Source organism: Cetorhinus maximus, unplaced genomic scaffold, assembly GCF_964194155.1.
Source record: "Cetorhinus maximus unplaced genomic scaffold, sCetMax3.hap1.1 HAP1_SCAFFOLD_414, whole genome shotgun sequence".
NCBI classification, from domain to species: domain Eukaryota; kingdom Metazoa; phylum Chordata; class Chondrichthyes; order Lamniformes; family Cetorhinidae; genus Cetorhinus; species Cetorhinus maximus.
This window is the reverse complement of record NW_027596360.1, coordinates 185703-207261: the sequence shown is the minus strand read 5'-3', so window position 1 is coordinate 207261 and position 21559 is coordinate 185703.

Genomic DNA, 21559 nt, shown 5'->3' with positions numbered 1-21559 from the left:
AACCACCCTGAACCCCTCGATTAGATTCCAGTCTGTAACTCACTCCCGGGTATCTGTTATTCTATATATAAACCATCCTGAACCCCGCGATTAGATTCCAGTCTGTAACTCACTCCCAGGTATCTGTTATTCCATGGTGAAATACCCCTGAACCCCTCAATTACATTCCAGTCCCTAATTCGCTCCCAGGAATGTTATTTTATATTGTTATGGACAAATGGGGATTTAATTTAAACAGCTCTGATTTCTCCTCCCTTTCCCCGTCCATAAGCAGAAAGGTGTTTTTGATTTTTGATTTCCCCCTTTATAACTGGTGGTGTATTTTCCCCAACCCTTCGGTTTGGAGTGGTCCAAACCTCTATTAATAACCCCACAGGAAACCCGGGATAGGGTAAAATCCGAGGGTTAGTTTATTTCACACACACTCAAAGCGTGGGAAAGGGAATTTGCAACATCTGCCCATTTTTGCATTCATGCAATAGAAGAGGGATAAGGGAAAGAGGTAAAGGGCAAAGACCATGATACAAATGAGAATTATGGTTTCACGTGAGCATGCTGAAACTGTTGCAAGGTGATCTTCTTTTCCTGAAACGATGACTTCCACGATGGAAGAAGGCACATAGAGATGAATTAGTCCTATAGGCACAGATACTCTAGTAGAACACAATGTAGATGAAGGCCAGGCAATTTAACCCTGGGCGGAACTCTTTCTGTTGCCACCTGTTAGGTGGTAAATGGTAGACAGAGGCAGGCTGTTAGCCTGGACTCCTGACTCTTTTCTGAGGCTAAACAGTGAGTTAAGATAGAAAACAAAAGCTGCATAATTAAAGCAATTCAAACAGCTCAGGTCTTGGTCATGTGACAGGGTTGTTTCAGGTTGAGCCATTCAGCTAACGAGGCCCCCTTGTTAAAACCTATTGTGTTTTGAGCAGGTAACTGTAGAACCATTCGCACAACACTGAAGACAAGGAGTCCAAACAGCTCTGCCTCTGCCCAGTGCTGGCTGATGCAGGTGCTTTGTCTACTAGCCCTTTGTGTTGGCTTGGCTGGAATGTTTATATCATGCAACAAGTATTACATTTCAGGAGTTTGATGAGTGAGTCTTTGTCCATTTAAGGCATCTGGAACGACATTGTCCGATCCTGGGACCTGGGAAGGTGTAGGTGACTGTTTGGAGGATTTGAGATCCATCTGCCAGGGGACGTCTACGTGGTACTAGAGTTCTGAGATCCCTCGGTTGCGGGGGTCAGGCATTCCAACCTCCTGATTAAGTATCTTGGGAAGGGTCAGGGCTTTTTGCAGAGTGGTTAGCACTCAGAGGGCAGGTGATGGTCAAGCTGCTCTGAGCAGGGGAATGCTGGACACCTCAGTCTGTGGGTGCCAGGCCCGGGGATTACAGGGCTCAGCTGCTGCCACCCAGCTTAGCTCCTGCCTGTTCACTTTGGTAACCTGAGGGTTCAGCTGTTCACATCCAGGGACTGGGGTTAGGCTGAAGGTCAGGAGAGTGAGGTGTTTTAAAGGGACTTTGGACTCTTTAGGGGACTCTGGTTTAGGTGCTAGCACATCTGGAGAATTCCAGCTTCTGTTGCAAGGTGCTTTGGGTTGGCATGGCAACAGGTGGGCAGCTGGTTCTCGAACTTGGGCCAGCCTTTCTGGGCCAGGACGATAGGGAGGTGGCCCTCTCCCACTTTCATAGCGGAAAGGGCTACAGTGCTGTGGCCTGGTTGGGATTTGTGGATCATTTTAAATAAGGGGGGTTAACTCTGTCTGGTCACCATGTGATTCTACATATGGCGGGTGACCAGTCTGGTTGGGGTCCCTCTGCTGGTCAGTCAGGGGATAGGAGTTGTTTCTTTTAGGACACTACTTCCCTCTAGTGGATGGTCCTGTCTCGCTGCACCTCCCAGAGGGTGAGGCATCACCCTCAAGCTTTCTGGGCCAATTTCAGGCAAGCCCTCATCCTTATCCTTTCCAGGGTCAATAACCAGCCTTCCTTTAGGCCCTTTCATTACATGGGGCATCTCCTTCACTGTCTCTCTCCCTGCTCAAAGATGTCTCTGGTCCCTATTTAATTCTGGGATACTTGGGGAATCTATTTCAGAATCTGGACCTCTTTTAATTTTATTGGCCTGGTTTTGGCCTTGCTACCTTTGAGCAGCCCTCACTTGAGGCCTATGTGTGCTATTCATAGCCATAGAGCTGTACAGCCTTTGGCCCAATTGTGTCTGAGTCGAACATCAAGCACCTATCCTAAAACAAAAACTAAACTAAAAACACCTGGAAAAACTCAGCAGGTCTGGCAGCATCTGCGGAGAGGAACACAGTTAATGTATCGAGTCCGTATGACCCTTCAACAGAACTAAGGAAAAATAGAAGAGAGGTGAAATATAAGCTGGTTTAAGGGGGGGGGGGTGGGACAAGTAGAGCTGGATAGAGGGCCAGTGATAGGTGGTCCAATCCCATTTTCCAGCACTTTGCCCATAGCCCTGTAGGCTGTGGCATTTCAAGTGCTCATCTAAATATTTCTTAAATGTTGTGAGAGTTCCTGACTCTACCACCCCCTCAGGCCCAGTTCCAGATTTCAACCACCCTCTGGGTGAAAACATTTTTCCTCAGATCCCCTCTAAACCTCCTGCCCAAAAGTTTCTTCCTATCCACCCTGTCTATGCCCCTCATAATTTTGTGTACCTCAACCAGGTGGCCCCTCAGTCTTCTCTGCTCCAACGAAAACAACCCAAGTCTATCCAACCTCTCTTCATAACTTAAATGTTTCATCCCAGGCAACATCCTGGTGAATCTCCTCTGCACCCGCTCCAGTGCAATCACATCCTTCCTATAATGTGGTGACCAGAACTGCACACAGTACTCCAGGCAATGCCTAACTAGCATTTTATACAGCTCCAACATAACCTCCCTGCTCTTATATTCTATGCCTCGGCTAATAAAGACAAATATCCCATATGCCTTCTTAACCACCTTATCTACCTGTCCTCCTGCCTTCAGGGATCTATGGACATGTACTCCAAGGTCCCTCTGATCCTCTGTATTTCCTAGGGTCCTACCATTCATTGTGTATTCCCTTGCTGTGTTAGTCCTCCCAAAATGCATCACCTCACACTTCTCAGGATTAAATTCCATTTGCCACTGCTCTGCCCATCTTACCAGCCCATCTATAATCATCCTGTAATCTAAGACTTTCCTCCTCACTATTTACCTCACCACCAATCTTCATGTCATCTGCGAGCTTACTGATCATACTCCCTATATTCACATCTAAATCATTAATGTACACTACAAACAGCAAGGGTCCCAGCACCAAATCCTGTGGTACACCACTCATCACAGGCTTCCAATCACAAAAATAACCTCCGACCATCACCCTCTGCCTCCTGCCACTAAGCCAATTTTGGATCCAATTTGCCAAATTGCCCTGGATCCCATGGGCTCTTACCTTCTTGACCATTCTCCCATGCGGAACCTGGTCAAAAGCCTTACTGAAGTCCATGTAGACCACATCAACTGCACAACCCTCATCTACACAACTAGTCACCTCCTCGAAAAGTTCAATCAAATTTGTTAGACATAATCTCCCCCTGACAAAGCCATGCTGACTATTCCTGATTAATCCCTACCTCTCCAAGTGGAGATTAATCCTGTCCCTCAGAATTTTTTTCAATAGTTTCCCTACCACTGACGTTAGACTCACTGGCCTGTAATTACCTGGTTTATCCCTCCTACCCTTCTTGAATAATGGTACCACATTCGCTGTCCTCCTGGCCTCTGGCACCTCTCCTGTGGCCAGAGAAGATTTGAAAATTAGTGTCAGAGCCCCTGCAATCTCCTCCCTTGCCTCACACAGCAGCCTGGGATACATCTCATCTGGGCCTGGGGATTTATCCACTTTTAACCCCGCTAAAACCGTTAATACCTCCTCCCTTTCAATGCTAATTTGTTCAAGTATATCACAGTCCCCCTCCCTGATTTCTACACCTACATCATCCTTCTCCATAGTGAACACAGATGAAAAGTAATCATTTAAAACCTCACCTACATCCTCCGGCTCCACGCACAGATTGCCACTTTGGTCCCTAATGGGCCCTACTCTTTCCCTGGTCATCCTCTTGCCCTTAATATATTGATAAAATGCCTTGGGATTTTCCTTTATCTTGCCTGCCAGTGTTTCTTCATGCCCCTCTTCGCTCTCCTAATTACTTTTTTAAGTATCCCCTGCACTTTCTATTCTTCTCTAGAGCTTCCGCTGTTCCTCTGTATCTGCCAGAAGCTTCCTTTTCTTTCCTTATCCAATCCTCTATATCTCTTGACATCCAGGGTTCCCTGGACATGGACTTTACAGGAACATGTTGGCCCTGAACTCCCACTATTTCCTTTTTGAATGACCCCCACTGGTCTGATGTAGACTTTCCTACAAGTAGCTGCTCCTAGTCCACTTGGGCCAGATCCTGTCTTATGATATTGAAATCGGCCTTCCCCAATTCAGGACCTTTATTTCTGGTCCATCTTTGTCCTTTTCCATAACTACCTTAAATCTTAGAGAGTTATGGTCACTATCCCTGAAATGCTCCCCCATTGACACTTCTACCACTTGCCCAGCTTCGTTCCCTAAGATTAGGTCCAGTACCGCTGCTTCTCTTATAGGACTTGCTACATGCTGGCTCAAAAAGCTCTCCTGGATGCACTTTAAGAATTTCGCCCCCTCTAAGCCTTTCACACTAAGGTTATCCCAGTTAACATTGGGGAAGTTGAAACCCCCAACTACTTTTACCCTATTATTTTTACACTTTCCCTCTTTGGGGTTTGGGACCTTCTCCAGTTTTCTGCCCAATTGCAGTTTTCTGCTTCATCTGTTTCACCGGCTGCTGGCCAGATTGTTCCCAAGGAGAAAATCGATTCCTGCTACTGGTCGTTTAGGGACAATTCCTGCTGTAACAGGGCCTGAAACCCATATGTGGACCTTATGGAGAGGTGCAAACACAGACACTCCTCCCACTCCATTGATCAGGGCTTTAGCCTTCAGGGAGGACTCAGGAGGTAGGTTTAAGTTTCTCTCCAACATTAAGGACTGAGTGGCCCTTGTGTTCTGGAGCAGTACCACAGACTTACTCACATATTGGGACGGGTAGGGGGGGGACACTGCTCCTGAAAGGACAAAACTCCGGAAACTCTCTGGGAGTTTGCCTGGCTCTCACACACACACACACACACACACACACAGTGCCATGCTCCTCAATGGGTAATTTCTGTAGTGAGAGGCTCTGCTGCACATCAGGGCATCCCTTTGGGGGACTACTCCTGTGAAGCCCCACTAGGCTGACTGGCTTGTCCCGCAGTCTCCAGCATTGGGGCCTGGAATGGCCTATTTTGTTGCAATAAGAACTCCACTGGCCTCTGCTTCTCGCGCCCTCTTTTGTGCTTTCTTTGCTGGGTGGGGCCCTTCCCTATCTCGATGGTCCTGCTTCTCCTTCCAATGCTCATGGGTGTCGTTTGGAAAGGGTCTGCCTGAGTTTCCAGGGTGAGGTCATTGTTGTCTGCTGCTGTGATGGCTGCACATTCACCATGAGGACCCTCTGCTCCTCTAGGTGTATTTGCAGGTTGGAGGGTTGGCAATCCTTGAACTCTCCCTACAGTACTAGCTCATGCAGCCCCTCATAAGTGCATGGGGTTTTTTAGGGATCTTATCCATCGGTTGGATGCAACTTGTTTCAGTTTGGGTTGGCTTTCGTACAAGCATTCTAGAATTGTTAGTGCCATGCGCCTGGGATTAACTCATAGGCATTTAGGATTTCAGTCTTCGGGGACCACCTCAGGAGGCAGCATGGAGTGGGCCTCTTGGGCTCTCCCGGACAGCTGCTCTTGAATTAAAAACATTCAGATCTCCAAGGGCTGGCTTTGCCGTCCTGCTATTTTCTTCAAGGTGGCAAAACATTCCTCCACATCACTCTCCTCAAATTTGGGAAGGAGTCTCGCATACCTGAGGGCCTCAGAGAGTGGTTCTGGGTTAGGGGGGAATAGGGGGTGCTGCTGGTTAGAGAGAGGTTTTCCCTTACAGCAGCTAGCTGCCTGCTAGCTCTCTCTCCCTTTGAGCTGCTCGTTCCATTTCCAATATTCAGAGCTGGAATTCTCTTTCCTTTTCTCGTTCCCTCCCTCTCGCTTCCCTCTCTTTCCTTCTCTTTCGTTTCCCGCTCCTGAAATTCTAGCTGCAATTTAAGCTTTTCCAGCTCAAAATTGGCTTGGGGAGAGGATTCAGAGTCAGGATTGGGGTTCTTTATCTAACAGCCCTTCTGGTGACATCAGATCCAAACCTTCGACCAATGGTTGGATCAGTTCGCTTTGTTTGAGTTTGCTGGCTAATTTTAACTGTACCTCCCTAGCTACAGCTCTTATTAGTTCGGTGTTAGGGGGCTGCCAAAGATTCACCGTTTAAATTCCCTTGCGGTAAAAGCATTTGGGGCATCCAACGTTGCCATTTTCTTAGCATTAGGGGAAAGGAATTTTCTGTGGTGAGTTACTTGTGTTTTAAAACTCATTCCAGTCACCGAGTTTTCCTTTTAGCTTCCAAATGGCTCGTTTATCTCAGATTTGGCTCATCTTTTAATCAAATTGGGTTGACCCCAGACTGGAGCTCCCAATTTCTCCTCCAAACAGGAGGGGGGGGTTTCATTTAAACAGCCCTGATTTCTCCTCTCACCACCCGTCCGTAAACAGAAAGGTGCTTTTGATTTCCCCCTTTATAAGTGGTGGCATACTTAACCCAACTCCTTCAGTGTTGGAGTGACCCAATCCTCGAAGCAAACTCGGGATAGGGTAAAATCAGAGCGTTAGTTTATTTCACACACACTCAAAGCGTGGGGAGTGGGTCTGCTGCTTTTTGCATTCTTACAATAAAAGATGGATAAGGGAAAGAAAGGGGTTCAGGGCAAAGACGACAGACAAAAAAAAAAAGAAATATAGTTTCACCTGAGTCCAGAATCAAAAAACCCAATGGTGCATTCCTTCAGGATTAGCAGGCTGAAACTGTTGTAGGATGATCTGCTTTGCCAGAAGCTTCCATGATGGAAGAGGGCATGTGGAGATGAATTAGCCTCATGGGCACAGATACAAAAGCTCAAATGTTCCAGTAGAACACAGTGTAGATGAGGGCCAGGCAATAACCCTGGACAGAGCTCTTTCTGGTGCCACCTGTTAGGTGGTAAATGGTAGACAGAGGCAGGCTGCTAGCCTAGACTCCTGACTCTTTTCTGAGGCTAAACAGTGACTGAAGATAGAACCCAAAAAACTGTATAATCAAAGCAATTCAAACAGCTCAAGTCTCATTCATGTGACAGGGTGGTTTCAGGTCAAGCTATTCAGCTAACGAGGCCCCCTTGTTAAAACCCATTGTGTTTTCAGTAGGTAACTGTAGAATCATTAGCACAACGTTAGAGATGAGCAGTCCCAGCAGCTCTCCCTTTGTCCAGTGCTGGCTGGTGCAGGCACGTTGTCTACTAGTGTTGGCTTGGCTGGAATGTTTCTGCAATGTAAGAAGTGTTTCATTTCAGGAGTTTGATGAGTGAGTCTTTGTCCATTTTTAAACTGCTCAGAAACTTCCAGAACTACCATCATGTGGTCAGTTTGGGCCATTTTATCATTCCAGCTATTTGCCCATTTTAAAAAAGGAATACATTTATAAAGTAGCCAGAATGATATAGATATATATATATTTTCCTTCCTCTCTTCTGATCATGGCAATATGTTAACCCCTTGAGCCCCTCGATTAGATTCCAGTCTTTAATTCACTCCAGGTATCTATTCTTCTATATATAAACTGATAAATATGAACATACAAACTTCGAATTAGGAGCAGGAATTGGCCGATCAGCCCCCCAAGCTGTTCCATCATTCAATAAGATCATGGCTGATCTGATTTTAACCTCATATTCTTCTCCCAACAGCATTTCATCCCCTTGTTAATCAAGAATCTATCTCGCTCTGCCTTAAAAATATTCAAAGACTCTGCTCCCACCACCTTTTGAGGAAGAGTTCCAAAGGCTCACAACCCTCTGAGAGAAACAATTTCTCCTTATCTTCGTCTTAAATAAGCAAGCCCTTATTTTTAAACAGTGACCCCTAGTTCTAGATTCTCCCACAAGAGGAAACATCCTCTCCACATCCACCCTGTCAAGACCCCTCAGGATCTTAATGGTTTCAATCAAGCCACCTCTTACTCTTCTAAACTCCAGTGGATACAAGCCCAACCTTTCCTCATAAGACAACCCACTCATTCCTGATATTAGTCTAGTAAATCTTCTCTGAACTGCTTCTAGTGCATTTACATCTTTCCCTAAATAAGGAGACCAATATTAGGTACACAGTACTCCAGATGTAGTCTCACCAATGCCCTGTGTAACTGAAGCATAACCTCCCTACTTTTGTAATAAATTCCCCTCACAATAAATGATAACATTCTATTAGCTTTCCTAATTGCCTGTTGTACCTGCATATTAGCCTTTTATAATTTATGCACTAGGACACCCAGATCCCTCTGCATCTCAGAGCTCTGCAATCTCTCACCATTTAGATAATAGGCTTCTTTTTTATTCTTTCTGCCAAAATGAACAATTTCACATTTGCCCACATTATACTCCATTTGCCAGGTCTTTGCCCACTCACTTAACCTATCAATGTCACTTTGTAGCCTCCTTACATCCTCTTCACAATTTACTTTCCTACCTATCTTTGTGTCCTCAGCAAATTTAGCCACCATGCCATCTGTCCCTTCATCCAAGTCATTTATATAAATTGTAAAATGTTGAGGCCCCAGCACTGGTCCCTTTAGCACACTCCTCGTTACATCCCACCAACCAGAAAAAGACCCATTTATGCCTACTCTGTTTCCTGTTAGCCAGCCAATCTTCTATCCATGCCAACATGTTACCCCCTAAACCATGAGCTTTTATTTTCTACAAAAGCCTTTGATGTGGCACTTGATCAAATGCCTTCTGGAAATCTAAGTACAGTACATCCATCAGTTCTCCTTTATTCACAGTACATGTGACTCCTTCAAAGAAATCCAATAACTTAGTTAAACATGATTTCCCTTTTATAAAACCATGTTGGTTCTGCCTGATTGCCTTGAATTTTTCTCTAAGTGCTCTGTTATAATGTCTTTAATAATAGCTTCTCACATTTTCGCTATGACAGGTGTTAGGCTAATTGGCCTGTAGTTTCCTGCTCTCTGACTCCCTCCCTTTTTGAATAAAGGGGTTGCATTTGCTATTTTCCAATCTAATGGAACCTTCCCCAAAACCAGGGAGTTTTAGAAAATTAAAACCAACACTTCAACTATCTCACTAGCCATTTCTTTTAAGATCCTAGGATGAAGTCCACCAGGACCTGGGCTCTTGTCAGCCCACAGCTCCAACAATTTACTCAGTACCCCTTCTCTGGTGATTGTAATTTTCCTGAGTTCCTCCCTCCCATTTCCTGATTTGCAGGTATTTCTGACTGATGCAAAATACCTGTCCAATTCATCTGCCATCTCCTTAATTCCATTCTTAATTCCCCAGATTCACTTTCTATAAGACCAACTCTCACTTTGCTAACTCTTTTCTTATTTAAATACCTATAGGAACTCTTACTATCCATCCTTATGTTACTAGTTAGCTTCCTCCTGTACTTTAATTTTTCCCTCCTTATGAATCTTTTTGTTATTCTTTGCTGTCCTCTATATTATGTCCAATCTTCCAACCTGCCACTGTCTTTGTGTAATTGTATGCTTTTTCTTTAAGTTTGACACTGTCTTTAACTTTTTTAGTTAATCACGGATGGTGGGCCCTCCCCTTGGAATTTTTCTTTCTCGATGGAATGTATATATTCTGTGTATTCTGAAATATCCTGTTAAATGTCTGCCACTTCATCTCTATTGACCTATTCCTTAAGCTCATTTTCCAGTGCACTTTAGCTGGCTCTCATGATATCCCTTATTTAAGTTTAAAATACTAGTCTTGGACCCGTTCTCCTCTCCCTCAAACTGAATGTAAATTCAATCATATTATGATGGCTGCTACCTAGGGGTGCCTTCAATCGGAAGTTATCAATTAATCCTATCTTGTTGCACAGACCAGTACAGACCGCCCTCTGGTTGGCTCCAAAACATGTTGTTCTAAAAAACAATCCTGAAAATATTTTATGAACTCCTCATCTACGCTACCTTTGCCCATCTGAATTTTCAAGTCTATCTATAAATTAAAATTCCCCCATAATTATTGTCGTACCATTCTGGCAAGCTCTCATTATCTATGCCTTTATCAAAAACAAAAATAGCTGGAAAAACTCAGCAGGTCTGACAGCATCTGTGGAGAGGAAGACAGAGTTAATGTTTCGAGTCTGTATGATTCTTCATTAGAACTGAGAAAGAGTCAGTTCTGAAGAAGAGTCATACGGACTCGAAACGTTAACTCTGTCTTTCTCTCCACAGATGCTGTCAGACCTGCTGAGTTTTTCCAGCTATTTTTGTTTTTGTTTCAGATTTCCAGCATCCGTAGTATTTTGCTTTTATCTATTCCTTTATACTCTGTCCTATTGTATAGTTACAATTAGGGGGCCAGTGCACCACTCTCACAAGTGACTTTTTTGCCTTTATCATTCCTCATCTCAACCCAAACCACTTCTACATCCTGATTTCCTGAACTTAGATCATCCCTCTCTAATGTGCTAATACCATCATTAATTAACAGAACCACCCCTCCACATTTTCCTAACTTCCTGTCCTTCCTAAATGTCATGCACCCTTCAATATTTAGGTCCCAATCTATGTCATCCTGTAGCCATGTCTCTGTAACAGCTATCAGATTGTACTGATTTATTTCTATTTGCGCTATCAGTTCATCTGTTTTGTTTCGAATGCTACAAGCGTTTAGATACAGAGCCTTTAGTTTTGTCCTTTTATTGCTTTTGTAGCACCTAGCCTTATCTGGGGCCAATTCTCATGCGGTAATGAAGTTGGTAATGGGTGGCAATCAGTCACACTTCCTGCACAGTTTTGCATTCCAAATCCCTGAATAGCACAACCCGATAAAGCCTATCCACTTCACCATTGTAACTCCGATAAATCCCCTGGCATCCAGAGTCTTGGGGAGTGAGAGTTCTACATTTCTAATACTCTCTGTAGGAAGGCTTGCTTCCTGATTTCACCCCCGAACAACCCAACCAATGTTAATCTTATTCCTCCTTCTTCTGTAGTATTAGGGCTTGGATGGGTTAATGTGTGGGACTGTGTAAGTAGCATCTCCCATAACAATGATGTAAGAGAAGACATGACTAGGAGAGGAGAGGGAGAATGTTCATGGTTTCAGCAATGTAACACCTAGTCAGGGATAGCTGTACGTAGTTTGGTTGTATATAATAAACCAGTTGTTGTTTGAACATACCAATGTCTCAGTAATCATTCTGAAGCGAGGTGAAACAACATACAACATGGTAGCAGCAGTGATGGACCCTACAACACTGAAAATTTAACTTTAAAGGAGACTAAATGTCAGACCTGTAAAAGCTGCAGAGCTCAGTAACACACAGCTGAAGAACTCCAAAGCTCCTCCATAGATGAAGGGGAGGCAGGAGTCAGAAAGTCAAGGTTAAAGTCATTTAGGGCTGTACCACAGGCAGGAAGAGTCAGAAAGTCAAGGTTAAAGTCATTTAGGGCTGCAGCACAGGTAGGAAGAGTCAGAAAGTCAAGGTTAAAGTCATTTAGGGCTGCAGCACAGGTAGGAAGAGTCAGAAAGTCAAGGTTAAAGTCATTTAGGGCTGCACCACAGCACATGAAGAAAATCCCAATCCAGCAATTATAGGCTTTGAGTCAGAGAACTGAGCAAAGACCATGGAACTGGTAAAACCCGATTTTAAAGGCACACTGAACAGGCATCACTGGGAAAACCAGACCCCTAGCAAGAGCGAGCTACAGTAAACCCTGCAAACTTCAAGTTTTAAACACCTTAAAGCTTAGAAAAGCCATGGATCCTACTTTTATGCTGCCTGAGAGGTTTGGGCACATGGAAGGACCAAATCAAACTCAAAACTGGGCACTTTGGAGAAAATGATTCTCGAGGTTCTGAATTAGATCAGGGTTGGACAGTCAGTCTGAAGCTGAACAGGTCAACACATTACTCCATAGGAACAGTAACAGATGAGGGCATCAATGAGACCTCTGATAAATTTGAAGAGGTCCTAAAAGCCTTCAATAACTATTTAAACCTGAGGACAATAAAATTCTGGAAAGGATCGAATTCAACAGAAGGGTCTAGCCCGGGTGAACCTGTAGATGTTTTTATTAATAACTCTTACAGAATGGAGATCTAAAAACAGAATTAATAAGAGACCACATTGTAGTCAGCGTGTTACCGATGAATCTCTATCAGACTTATTGCAACCTAAGGAAGTTCTCACCTTAGAAAAAGCAACCCAGCTGGTGAGACAAACAGTGTTCCCTAAACATAAAAGGGCAATACTGAGGGCTGAAGGAAAGCCTTGGCTCAGGAAACCTCCAGTGACCATGCAGTTCCTTAAGCCCAGGAATGTAAAAGAAGCGTCAGAAAAGAAGCTATAATTTTGAGGACAAGTATAAGACACCATAAAAGCTTGCTTAGCGCAGTAATGCCAAGAAAACCCACAGGCATGATCAGTGTCCTGCAAACATTGCAGAATGCTTTCTTTGCAGAAGAACTGACCATTTCAGGAAGATGTTTCGCAGTATCACAGTATCTTTACAGTGCAGAAGGAAGCTATTTGACCCATTGAGTGTGTCCAATAGTACCATGTTCACAAAATTGCATGTCAACAGCAGCTTTTGGCAGGTGTGTTTGGATGAGGAGTCAAAGTGTCTAACAACCTTCATTACTGTGGGAGATTTTGATTTAAATGTTTACCATTTGGTATAACATCAGCACGGGAAGTTTTCCAAATGTTTAACATTCTACAGGGCCTCAGAGGAGTTATATGTCACATGGACAACATCTTAGTCCATGGTGCACCTGCCAAAGAACATGACCTGAAGGTTAAAGTGGTTTTAAACCATCTACAGGAGGAAGGCCTGAAACTTAATTAAAAGTGTGGATCTCAAAAACATCTATTTGTTTCCTAGGCCCATTGTTAGTAACAATGGCATAATGGCAGACCATAAAAAACAAGAGCCATTAGTGAATTCCCAATCCCGAACTCCATCCCAGATCTTCAGTGATTTCTTGGTGTGCTTAATCAGCTGACAGGATTCCTGCCTAACCTAGTGCACCTTACTGAGCCCTTGAGACAGCTATTAAAGAAAGCCCACGCATGGAATTGGGATGCACATCCAGAGCAGACATTTCAAAAAATTAACCGGCCACCTTAGCACATTATGACCAGTCGCTACCGACCACAATTGCAGCCAGCGCCTCATCTATAGGGCTGGGGACAGCCCTTTCTCATCCATTGACCAGCAACTGAACTGGGCTAGCCATATAAATGCAGGTCAGAGGCTAGGAATCCTGTGGTGATTAACTTACCTCCTGACTCCCCAAAGCCTGTCCACCATCTGCAAGGCACAAGTCAGGAGTGTGATGGAATACTCCCCACTTGCCTGGATGAGTGCAGCTCCCACAACATTCAAGAAGTTTGACACTGTCAAGGACAAAGCAGCCCGCTTGATTCACAAACATTCACTCCCTCCACCACCGACGCACAGTAGCAGCAGTATGTACCATCTATAAGATACACTGCAGGAATTCACCAAGGCTCCTTCGACAACACCTTCCAAACCCATGACCATTACCATCTAGAAGGACAAGGGCAGCAGATAGACGGGAACAACACCACCTGGAAGTTCCCCTCCAAGTCATTCACCATCCTGACTTGGAAATATGTCACCGTTCTTTCACTGTCGCTGTGTCCAAATCCTGGAATTCCCTTCCTAACAGCACTGTGGGTGTACCTACACCATATGGACTGCAGCAGTTCAAGAAGGCAGCTCACCACCACCTTCTCAAGGGCAACTAGGGATGGGCAATAAATGCTGGCCCAGCCAGCAAAGCCCATGTCCTGTGAATGAATAAAAAAACAACCAGATAGTGTCAGAGACCTGTTTATTGTGCATCTCAGATACACTGAGAGGAGGTAGGTGCTCATAAAGAGGCTCTTAAAATCACGTGGACATGCGAGAAATTCTTGGGTTATATTATCGGCTTAAACATTGTCATAGAGACAAACCGCAAACCTCTCGTTTCCTTACTTGACAGATAAGTGCTTGCCGGAATGCTGCCAAGAATCCAGAGATTCTGGTTGAGATGAATGTGCTTTGTCTATGAAAGGGTATATTCCAGGACAAGCTGCAACTGGCATTGTCCAACGCCACCATTGACTATCCGACACAACAGGATGTCAACCTCATACAAGCATACGAAATAGGAGCAGAAATAGGCCATTCGGCCCCTCGAGCCTGCTCTACCATTTAATAAGATCATGGCTGATCTGTTTGTGTTTCAGTTTCCACGTTCCCATCTACCCCTCATCTCCTTCAATTCCCTTGCCTAACAAGAATCTATCTACCTCTGCCTTAGAAATATTCAATGACCCTGCCTCCACCACCTTCTGAGGCAGAGAATTCCAAAGTGGCACAACCCTCTGAGAGAAAACATTTCTTCTCATCTCTGTCCTAGAAGGGCGACCCCGAATTTTAAACAGTGCCCCCTAGTTCTGGACTCACCCACAAGGGGAAACATCCTTTCCCGTCCACCTTGTCAAGGCCGTTCAGGATCTTATATACTTCAATCAAATCACCCCTCACTCTTCTAAACTCCAGTGGGAACAAGCCCAGTCTGTCCAACCTTTCCTCATAAGACAACCCACTCATTCCAGATATCAGTCTAGTAAACCTCCTTTGAACCGCCTCCAATGCATTTACATCCTTCCTTAAATAAGGAGACAAAAACTGCACACAGTATTCGAGGTGCGGTCTCACCAATGCCCTGTATAACTGAAGCATAACATCCTTACTTTTATGTTCAATCTCTCTCATAATAAAGAATAGCATTCCATTAGCCTTCTTAATTACTTGCTGTACCTGCATACTAACTTTTTGTGACTCATGTATTAGAACACCTAGATCCCTCTGCACCTCAGAATTTAGCAGCCATTCTCCATTTAAGTAATACTCTGCTTTTTTGTTATTCCTGCCAAAGTGAACAACTTCACATTTTCCTATATTAAACTCCATTTGCCAAATCTTTGCCCACTCACTCAACCTATCTATATCCATCTGCAACCTCCTCATGTCCTCTTCACAACATACTTACCTACCTAACTTTGTGTCATCTGCAAATTTAGCTACCATGTCTTCACTCCCCTCATCTAAGTCATTGATGTAAATTGTAAAAAGTTGAGGCCCCAGCACAGACCCCTGTGGGACTCCACTCGTCACATCCTGTCAATCAGCAATCCTGCCACCCTGCATACTCACTGCTTTCTGCCAGCCAGCCAATCTTCTATCAATGCTAATATGTTACCCACTACACCATGTGCTTTTATTTTCCATAATAATCTATGATGTGGCACCTTATCAAATGCCTTCTGGAAATCTAAGTACAGTACATCTACAGGCTTCCCTTTATCCACTGCGCATGTTACTCCTTCAAAAAGCTCCAATAAATTGGTTAAATATGATTTTCTTTTCACAAAACCATGCTGACTCTTCCCGATTGCCTTGAGCTCTTCTAAGTGCCCAGCTATAACCTCCTTAATGATCGATTCTGATAACTTCCCCACGACAGATGTCAAGCTAACTGGTCTATAGTTTCCTGTTTTCTGCCTCCCCCCCCTTCTTGAATAGCGGGGTTATATTTGCTACTTTCCAATCTGATGGAACCGTTCCAAAATCTGGCGAATTTTGGAAAATTAACACCAGTGCACCGGCTACCTCATTAGCCACGTCTTTTAAGACCCTAGGTTGTAATCCATCAGGACCCGGAGACTTGCCAGCCTGCAGCTCCATCAATTTGCCCAGTACCATTTCCATAGTGATTTCAATTTCACCAAGTTCCTTTCTCCCATTCACCTCCTGATTTGCAGCTATTACTGGAATGTTTTTTGTATGCTCTATAGTGAACACAGAAGCAAAATATTTGTTCATTTCTTCTGCCATTTCCTTATTATCTACTATTAACTCCCCACTGTCACTCTCTAGAGGACCAACACTCACTTTACTTACTCTTTTCCTTTTTAAATACCTGTAGAAACTCTTGCTATCTGCTTTTACATTTCTAGCTAGCTTCCTCTCATACTCTAATTTCTTTCTCCTGATTGACCTTTTAATCACTCTCTGCCATTCTTTATATACTGTCCAATCATCTGTCCTGCCACTCATCTTTGTGGAGTTGTATGCTTTTTCCTTAAGTTTAATGCTTTCCTTAACATCTCTAGTTAACCAGGGATGGTGGGTCCTCACCTTAGAATTTTTCTTTATTGAGTCAGAAATGAGTAAAGAATCAGATATATGACAATTCTCAATGAAAGCAAGCTAAGTCCGGGAAATGGAGTTGAGAGAGAGAGGGAGAGAGACAACTGATCTTTCAAGTCTGACAAGAATATGATCAGAGAGTTGTGAAGCCTCCTGACAGATTGAATCTGTAATGTCAGAGACTCAGACCAACCACGAGCTTATTAAATGGCGGAGCAGGCATGAGGGGCTGAATGGCCTCCTCCTTCTCCTTGTTTGTATGTACTCAGGGGGAGATGGGGTAGTATGTAAATATGAATATAAAAAATATGGACAAAGACTTGGGGGAAGATGTGGTATTTTAGGGTTTGTAAGGGTTAACGTGTGGGACTGTGTAAATAGCACCTCCCATAATGATACTGTAAGAGAAGACATGACCAGGAGTTGAGAGGGAGAATGTTCCTGGCTTTATCAGTGTAATACCTAGTCATGGGTAGCTGTACGTAGTTTCGTTGTACAGGCAATCTTGCAGGCAGACTTGCAACACAATTGGTTCCTGAAAACCACGTCTTTAAAGTTGAAATGATGTAACTCAGAAGCGCTTTTCCCATAAGAACAATGTTATAAATAGGGGATTGGTTCCTGAACCAAGGCCGGATACCCTATTTTCACCAAAATAGCCCAGAATTTTGTACTCAATCAATTATAGATGAGCAATATGGCAACATTAATGTACTTATGTTGCAAATAGCAATTATATTGACATTTAAAAAGATCATACAAGGAGTTGAAAATACATACAGAAATATAGTACGTTGGAACAGCAACTGGGCATCCTGAGTCAGTGAGATGGGCGGCGCAGAACACTGACCTGCACGTACGAACACTTCAACTTGTTCACTGGCGTGACATCCTAAAGTGGAAGCGGATGTGGGAAAGTCAAAACAGGGTGACAATTTATAAACGCCCTAAGTGCCGTTTATCCTAACTTGAATGTCATAAGGTCAAGGACTGCCTGTATAAAATAACTCAGTTATTGTTTGGACATATCAACGTCGAAGCTGGACTAACCAACACACACGTTCTATCCTGTCACCCTAATAACCTTGGATTTAAGAATTAAATGATCTGATCGAGATTGTTCATTTCTTTTTATTCGTTCATGGGACGTGGGCATCACTGGCTAGACCAACATCCCTAATTGTCCTTGAGAACTGAGTGGCTTGCTAGGCTATTTCAGAGGGCATTTAAGAGTCAGTGTCATCGTTGTGGGTCTGGAGTCACATGTAGGCCAGACCGGGGAAAGATGGCAGATTTCCTTCCTTAAAGGGCATCAGTGCACCAGATGGGTTTTTATGACAACCGACAATGGTTTCATGGTCATCATCAGATTTTTCATTCCTTTTTTATTGAATTCAAATTTTACCATCTGACATGGTGGATTCGAAGCCAGGTCCCCAGAGTATTACCCCGTGTCTTGTACGCCACCGCCTCCCAGGCTGTGTTCTTGCCTGAGTCAGAATGCCGTGCGTTCAGGCACCACTCCAGAGACTTGAGTACAAAAGTCCAGCCAAGAGTCCAAGTACAGTACTGAAGGACTGCTGCACTGTCGGAGGGTCAGTACTGAGGGAGTGCTGCACTGTCAGAGGGTCAGTATTGAGGGAGTGTAGCACTGTCAGAGGGTCAGTACTGAGGGAGTGCTGCACTGTCAGAGGGTCAGTACTGAGGGAGTGCTGCACTGTCGGAGGGTCAGTACTGAGGGAGTGCTGCACTGTCAGAGGGTCAGTACCGAGGGAGTGCTGCACTGTCAGAGGGTCTTTACTGAGGGAGTGCTGCACTGTCAGAGGGTCAGTACTGAGGGAATGCTGCACTGTCAGAGGGTCAGTACTGAGGGAGTGCTGCACTGTCAGAGGGTCAGTACTGAGGGAGTGCTGCACTGTCAGAGGGTCAGTACTGAGGGAATGCTGCACTGTCAGAGGGTCAGTACTGAGGGAGTGCTGCACTGTCAGAGGGTCAGTACTGAGGGAGTGCTGCACTGTCAGAGGGTCAGTACTGAGGGAGTGCTGCACTGTCAGAGGGTCAGGACTGAGGGAGTGCTGCACTGTCAGAGGGTCAGTACCGAGGGAGTGCTGCACTGTCAGAGGGTCTTTACCGAGGGAGTGCTGCACTGTCAGAGGGTCAGTACTGAGGGAGTGCTGCACTGTCAGAGGGTCAGTACCGAGGGAGTGCTGCACTGTCAGAGGGTCAGTACCGAGGGAATGCTGCACTGTCAGAGGGTCAGTACTGAGGGAGTGCTGCACTGTCAGAGGGTCAGTACCGAGGGAGTGCTGCACTGTCAGAGGGTCAGTACCGAGGGAGTGCTGCACTGTCAGAGGGTCAGTACTGAGGGAGTGCTGCACTGTCAGAGAGGCTGTATGAAGTGGGCACTGCGCCATTGGAGGGAGAGTTAGTTCTAGTTCTGAAGATGCATGATCAGATTCGCTTTTGTCAGTCAGCTTTCACAACAGTGCATTGGCAGAGTTCAGCTGAAAATGATGCTGCGATTCTGTTTTTGCTCTTGCAAGAATTTCTCCATGAATTTCTGCCAATTTCTGCTTTGACCCCTTTGGGAGTCAGTGCTAAGGTGACCCTGGTACTGCCTCACTCAGCCTGTAGGGAAAGGCTGCAGTCACACCGCACTAGGGTAGGAGAGAGCTCTGAATACACAGCCTATTTTTGTTTCATTATCTTTTGACACTCTCAGGCTCTGATCTTTTACTTTGTGTGACCCACCACGTCCAAACCAACCATTTGTTTTGCTGGTTTTGCTGATTTTCAGTTTTAAAGATGCACCTACAAATAATCTCCAGCTTTAGGTTTTTTCAGGTGCAGTTGCGCTGAGCATAAGGAAGGCAGTGGGCAGCAATGCAACATTTTTACATTTGTTTTGATTTAGTGCCATTTTTCGGGAACACATTATGTGTGCCAAGGGATAGGACATGTATGCTAGTTGTATTAAGCTCTCCTCTTTGGATAATCTAAGAACCCATCTCATTACTGCTTAACCGTCCAACAGGGTGACAATGTTTATTTTATTCGGCCTTCCCTTGGTGAACAGTGGGAATCTTCACAGACTGATTAATACCACCAAGGCAGAGACTCCTGCTGCTGTGGAACTAGCTGAGAAGTCCCAGCACCTTTCTCACAACCAATGCTGTAGGGTTCCCATGAAAGGGAATGGCCCCAGATGGGAGCATCCTACTTTGTGAAAGTAATCGCTCAAGTTTGAACTCTTGTACCTGACTCAGGAGCAAAAAGCTAACCCCTAACTCAAAAGGCTCACTCGTTAACAGTGGGAAGTCAGTTTGAAGTCCCTTTGTCATCCAGTTCCCCACTTTTTCAGGAGCATTTCTGGAAAGCAACTGGGAAAATCAAAAGCTGGGAGGTGCGCACAGGAAGCAGCAGCCTAATCGGAAGCATCTTCATGGTGACTGTGCAGTGGGCTCACACCTTATTCGCAGATAGAGCAGCAGCTGTTTTTAAGCATTGCCTCATTGATAAACCCAAGAGCACCCAGTAGAAATTTAATAGGTGCTACCAGGGCCTCAATTTTAACAAGAAACAATTAAGAAGGTAACTGTGGTCCAAGTCGAGTGGAATGCCTAAGATGGCAGCACATCCCACAAGGCATCGAAACATCGCTGACTAAAGTCACTAAGAAGCCGCCCAAGAAACAGAGAAAATCTCAGAGCTATTCCACTGTGTACAGGGTGCTGATGCAGCTCCAGCCTTCCACCAGGATCTCATCCAAGGCCATGAGCGTTATGAATTCCTTTGTTGTTGACATTTTCGAGTACATCACCTCCGAGGCTTCGCACCTCATTCACTACGCCAAGTGCCACACCATCTCAGGTAGGGAGATCCACAGCGCCGCCCGCCTCATGCTGCCAGGGGAACTGGCCAAACACGCCATCTCCAAAGCAGCCACCAAATACACCAACTCAGTTTAGGTCGATCATTCTAAAGATTAAAGGAGTATTGCTGCAATTATAGAGCTTTGCTGGGCCCACATCTGGGGCACTGTGTAGCTCGCCTCACCCGAAGGGGGTACTAATTCAATTGCTGCATGGAGAGCTGTTCTACGAGGTGCTGAGAGGCTGTTTCCCCTGGCTGATGTAGAACTAGGATAAGGGATCAGCTGTTTACAACCAAGTGGATTCAAAATCATGAGAACCTAGGCAGAGCAGATAGGGAGAAACTGTTCCCACTTGTGAAAGGATCAAGAACGAGAGGGCACAGATTTAAAGTAACTAGTAAAAGCAGAAAAAGCAATGAGGAAAACCTTTTTCACACAGCGAGTGGTTGGGGCCCCGAGTGCTGGTGGCAGCTTCAAAAAGGAATTAGATGAGTTGCTCATTTGAAGAGCTGGCACAGATATGGGCCAAATGGCTTCCTCCTGTGCCTAATTCTGAGATTCTTGGGTACTAGGCAAGACTGCAGCTAAATATTGCAATACAGGAGCCTCAATGAGCATAAAGCAACTACTTGGCATGCAGAATTAAAAAAAGGTTCATTCACAGGATGTGGGCTTTGCTGGCTGGGCCAGCATTTATTGTCCATCCCTAATTGCCCTTGAGAAGGCGGTGGTGAGCTGCCTTCTTGAATCGCTGCAGTCCATGTGGTGTAGGTACACCCACAGTGCTGTTAGGGAGGGTGTTTCAGGATTTTGACCCAGTGACAGTGAAGGAACAGCGATTTCCAAGTCAGGATAGTGAGTAGCTTGGAGGGGAACTTCTCACCTATCTGCTGCCCTTGTCCTTCTAGATGGTAGTGCTAATGGTTTGGAAGGTGCTGTCTAAGGAGCCTTGGTGAATCCCTGCAGTGCATCTTGTAGATGATACACACTGCTGCTACTGTGCATCAGTGGTGGACGGAGTAAATGTTTGTGGATGTGGTGCTGATCAAGCGGCTGCTTTGTCCTGGATGATGTCAAGCTTCTTGAGTGTTGTGGGAGCTGCACTCACCCAGGAAAGTGGGGAATATTCCATCACACTCCTGACTTGTAGATAGTGGGCAGGATTTGGGGAGTCAGGAGGTGGGTTACTTGTCGCACGATCCCTTGCT